The sequence below is a fragment of the Anolis sagrei genome, chromosome 6 (assembly GCF_037176765.1).
Source record: "Anolis sagrei isolate rAnoSag1 chromosome 6, rAnoSag1.mat, whole genome shotgun sequence".
In the NCBI taxonomy this organism is placed as follows: domain Eukaryota; kingdom Metazoa; phylum Chordata; class Lepidosauria; order Squamata; family Dactyloidae; genus Anolis; species Anolis sagrei.
Genome location: NC_090026.1, coordinates 36291680 through 36297681, shown reverse-complemented (window position 1 = coordinate 36297681; position 6002 = coordinate 36291680).

Sequence of the window (6002 nt, the reverse complement as noted above, 5' to 3'; positions counted from 1 at the left end):
CTTGTTATTTAAACATATATACACAGAGAATTTTTTTTGTTTGAAAATTGATAGAAATCCTAGCTGAAGCAGCTGTTCCCAGATCAAGATGAAATGAGATTATTCCTTCTTACTCATTAATGGAGAACCTTTAATTTGCCTACTTGCTTCTAGCCAAAAGTTAATGTGGAGAAGAGTGGAGGTGCCACAACAACTGGGATGAGGGAGGTAGTTAGCTAAATGAACACATAGACTTTCTGGAAAATCTTTTAAAGTTGCAATACCAATTAAGCCTTGTTTATTGTAGCAAGCTACTGTTCTACTTCGCTGAGCTGGAATTTTCCAAAGCAGCAAAGCCCTCCCAAAACTGGATAAATTTGTACCCTCATTCTCCAGGCCCTGAGATCTAGAAACCCTACTTAAAGTACTGTGATTTTACCTTAACTGTTATGGCATTGTCATTGAAAAATTGGACCCCAGATTATGAATTACGAGGTTTGGCTCTATGGGGACAGGCAGCGCACTCATTTTGCCTTTCCCGTTTTGCTCTGTAGTGACTCTTCATGAATTTGCTTAGAATGTTGCTATACCACACCTTGGAATCCAGGAAACAATCCCTCAAATTACTACAACAATCCTTTACAATGAATTGGAAGAACTTGGGGGGAACATATAATGGGGTTGTGTCAGATCCCCTTGGTTCTTTTCCTCTTTCACCAGATACAATCTGAGTTATCTGTGGGAGCAATTCCTCTCCCATGTCCTCAGACCTATTGAAGTGGCTGTCATCCTAAAACACCCATTATTTATACTGGAATATCACCACTATATCATGGAGCCCCTGGTGGCAAAGTGGGTTAAACCCTTGTGCTTGCAGGACTGAAGACCGATAGATCACAGGTTCGAATCCGGGGAGAGCGCAGATGAGCTCCCTCTGTTGGCTCCAGCTCCCCATGCGGAGATAGGAGAGAAGCTTCTCACAAGGATGGTAAAACATCAAAAACATCCAGGTGTCCCCTGGACAACGTCCTTGCAGACAGCCAATTCTCTCACACCAGAAGTGACTTGCAATTCCTCAAGTAGTTCCTGACACAAAAAAACAAACAAACCATTGTATCCTCCGAATCCCAACCATTAAGCCCATCATGAGCCCAATATTAATTGCCACACTACATTCCTTTCTCAGGGGCAGATCAATGAATTGACAGGCTCTTCAAAATAAACCAAGGACAATTTATTAAAGTTTCCCAACAAAGCAAGAACCAAGCAGTGATGATGACAAACAGAGTCCTGGATCATTTAGGGAATAGATCCTAACTAAACAGTTTCTGAGCCAAGAGTCAGCACAACTTTGAATAGCTGTCAAATACAGTAAATATGCTCTGTGTTCACAATGGTCTGTCAGTTCTTTGGAGTGCTTTCTTCACTGACATCCTCTCTCACCATTGAGAATAAATAGCTGATTTTGCCTTCAACCTGTCTGTGTCTAATACGGCCTTCTGGGAAGCTAGACATGCCAGACCTCCAAAGGTTCATGTGTATGTTGAAATCACATAACAGCAATGTCATATGGATATGCAGTTTGGTGAGGCACTAGAGATTTCTGGCTAAGATTTCTAAATAGGCTTCAGAAAACTGCAAATTCCAGGATTCCATAAAATGGAACTGTTGCAGTTAAAGTGGGTCATAGCACTATAACTGTGTAGTGTAAAAAAGTCGTTAGATTCCAGTCTCCCAATGAAATTCAGCAAATGAGACACAGTGGTTGCACAAGTTTTTCTGGAAACACCATCTAAGTGGGAAGAGATGAATATTCTCATTGCATCCTGTTTGTTACAGCCCTGTTGCCTACTAGAGCAATTCAAATGTATATGATTAATTCAGTAAAGTTCATAACATTAATATCAAACCACAAGAAAGGAGATTCCATCTGAACATTAGGAAGAACTTCCTGACTGTGAGAGCCGTTCAGCAGTGGAATTCTCTGCCACAGAGTGTGGTGGAGGCTCCTTCTTTGAAACTTTTAAACAGAGGCTGGATGGCCATCTATAGGGGGTGCTTTGAATGCAATTTCCTGCTTCTTGGCAGGGGGTTGGACTGGATCACCCATGAGGTCTCTTCCAACTCGATGATTCTATGATTCTATCATAAAACTATGAAGAAAATGGGATTTTGTTTTCAAAATGACTAAATCCCTAAGAATGGCAGTTGTTACACATTCAACAGTTCTTGCATTGCAATGGGAAAAGGAAAAGATTGTGGCTTCACTCAAAAAATGTTGTGGCTTGAGACGGGTGGAGGGGAGCACTGTGGTGGAAATAAAAAAGGGGAAAATGTTTAAGCAAAACAATAAAATAACATGTTAAAGAGTGTGTTGTACAAAATGTAACAGTAATAACAAATGTATAACAAATGTAGTAATTGTGATAAATCAATAAAAATTATTATTATAAGAGAAAAAAAATGTTTACAAAATGAAATAATGTTCGGCAACTCATCTACATGTTCCCTATGTCTGTTCTGACATGTTTAGTTCTTCTGCAAATTGTTTCTCTTTTTTGATGCCTTCTCTCTCTCTATTTTTTATCATTCTATTCAGGTATCTTGCTGATGATGACCATCTTCGTTTTGCTGCTTTGGTGTTGCACTGTGGCTTTAAAAAAGAAAGAATTGCTAATGATTTCATATCCCTTCGCCCATCCTAAGCAAGTTCTTCGTAAACCCAGTTCATTTAAGAGTCCATGTGGTATAATGGTTACAGTGCCAAACCAGGATCATGAGAGACCCTACAATAAGTTCCAACTCGGTGTGAACCTTGTTGCTGTACCTTGGACAAATCACTATCTTTCAGACTACTTCACAAGTGTTAAAATTCAAAAACATAATTGTGTTGTTTGGCATTGGTATGCAAAGGGATAATGAAGCACCTCTGAGACTGAAATAATTTTTTAGCATAAGCTCCATTATAGAATTAATGAAGCTTGATACTTTAATGATCATGCTATGGAATTATGGGAGCTGTAGTTTGGTGAGGCCCCAGCACCCTTTGGCAGAGAAGGCTAAGATGATATAGAACAAAAACACTCATGATTCCATAGCGTTGAGCCATGATGTCAAACAGCATTAATTTTGTGATGTAGATGCACCGTTAGTACGTTATCACACAGTGTTATACCCTGTCTCTGATACCATTTGCCTACAAATCATTTCACATGACAGAAGGTGCATTTTGAAGGTAACCTGTAGGCGCTCATAGGGAAAGGATCTGCTAACAGTACCTTTTGTACAGTGGGAAACAATCAACTTTACTCAACCTTTATGTCTGTCTGCAGCTCATCCTCTGTGCAAGTGACATGTCTTTCGGAGCATGTTTTGGATGTGATCTTTTATCCTGTTTGATTCTCCTTTGATGAAACAACTGCAATGGCATTCCCAGTGGGAGTCGAAGAATGATAAAGCAGTTAACGTGTCCACTTCCCTGGGAATGCTTCCTATTTAAAAGATTGGAACTGCATAGCTCCACAGGGCCAAAAAAAGTTTTTACATTTCTGCATTTCGATGCAGGTCATAAACTTTTGTGGTTGTGCAAGATATGCCAAGTAAATAAATAAATGGAAGTCAGTGATGTGGGGAACATTGGATGGATTGGGAGGAGTCCTCCCTCTGCGGTGCGATAAGTCAAAGGCACATTATTTTATTGGATATAGAAAGGAGAGATTCAGAAGTGATGGGGTGGGTATATATCCAGTCCTTATTTAGCCTTCTTAAATCATGGGTTGGCTATTTTAAAAGCGCTTTCTGTGTTATGTGTGATAAAGTCCTTAGTCTACTTCATCAGACGAAAGCAGTCTTAAATGTGCTACAATATCTTTTTGTATATACATGCCCATGAGTATTGTGAGGATGAAACACTCTATGGATATTAATATATAAATGTATATTCTTACCTGCTGACAGTCTACCATGTACAATATGATGTTTTATGACCAAAGATGTCTGACATTTCGTCATTGACGTGGAGACACTATCAGGTTGGATCTACACTGCCCTATATCCCAGGATCTGATTCAGGATTATCTGCTTTGAATTGGATTATATGAATCTACACTGCCATATAATCCAGTTCAAAAGAAATAATGTGGATTTTAGATGGCAGTGTAGATGGGGCCTCGGTTTATACTGTCATATGAACCCAAACAAATCTCGTATAATGAAGTCGTCTCCTTTCTAAAGATATCTGAGAAGAAGGGAAAGGCAATAAACTATCGCATAAAGTACCTGGGTGAGGGGTGGAGGGAGGTATTAGGGTTTATGCCTGTTTTAAATTGTTCTTTGTGGCATGATGTATAAATGTATTCTGTGTATAAATGAGCAGCTATAAAATGCAATTTCAGCAATTTCGTTGAGGTTGTCTCATTTCATTTCATATATTCCTGGACCTGGTCTCTCAGGGCCCTTCCACACAGCCCTATATCCCAGAATATTAAGGCAGAAAATCCCACAATATCTGCTTTGAACTGGGTTATCTAAGTCCACACTCAGATAATGCAGGATTTTCTGCCTTGATATTCTGGGATATAGGGCTGTGTGGAAGGGCGCTCACTCTGTCACCTTTGCCTGAGCTCTCAGATGATACACACCAAAATACTCCTATAATATGAGAGTGGGTAGATGAGTGTGGACCCCAGATTGAAGGGTGCTATATGATAAAGCATAAGAAATATTAAGGGAGTGATTGTTATTGAGCCTTCCCAGGCATCAATAACAATCAGTAATCTGGGGGTAAACTTCACTAAAGACACAGAGGGTAAACATCATGCTTAAGAATAGTTGAATAATATGGATGGGTACAACACTTTGCCCTCACCATACAAGTTCCTCTAACCAGGTAGAAATGTGTGTGAGTGTGCATATAGAAGAGAAAGAGAGAGTTCTCCAAATTGGACACTTTGGAAATTAAGCCTGCCTTGATATTTTGCATACCAATTCCAAGAGCTGAATGTTGATGGATAGATGCCACAGACTGGTTCAAAGATATCCCAAACACTGAGACTTCAGGACCATTTTTTCTTGGTATCTTGGTTTTAAGCTCTATTCTTGGGGTTATTTGGGGTGCTGATTCAGAAGATTGCATTGGCTAGACCACATCAACTCTAGTTTCTTAGTCCCCCATATGCACTGCCATATAAAATCCAGATTATTTGCTTTGAACTGGATTACATGGCAGTGCAGACTCATATAATCCAGTTAAAAATAGATAATCTGGATTATTTGATTTGATAATCTGGATTTTATGGCAATGTAGAAAGGGCCTGAGGGCCCTTCCAGACAGGCCTTATTTCCCAGGATCTGATCCCAGGTTTATATGAATCCGCATTGCCAGTTAATCTGGGATAAACAGAAAACCTGGGATTAGATCCTGGGATATAGAGCCTGTCTGGAAGGGCCCTCATATTTTAGGCCCCTCCACACAGCCCTAAATCCTAGAATATCAAGGCAAAAAACAATATCTGCTTTGAACTGGGTTATCTGAGTCCACACTCAGACAATGTGAGATTTCTTGCCTTGATATTCTGGAATATAGGGCTGTGTGGAAGAGCCCAAGGTTTTCTATGGGAGAGCAGATCCCCGACTAGTAGATGCCATGTGTTCTGTATCCCATAAAGTAGAGCTGATAGGGGAAAACTATTGCCATTTTTGGAAGCAGCAGGTCAAATATATCCAGAACCAAGGCGAACATTTGAGACATCAAAATGTGTGTTGACTCGTGTGTTTAATGCTGATGCTTGGAAGTACTCCCATCTATGTTAGCAAAGTATTTTTTAGCATATTTCATTTCAGAAACAGGTTTTTTGCTAATCTAATGAGTCTTAATTGTCCATTGCTTCAATAATGTTGGCCCTTAGTCTTGTAGCTCTTTAATTTTATTTATTTATGACATTTATATGCCACCCTTCTCACCCCGAAGGGGACTCAGAGCATCTTACAAGATATATTTATTTATTTATTTATTTATTTACTTT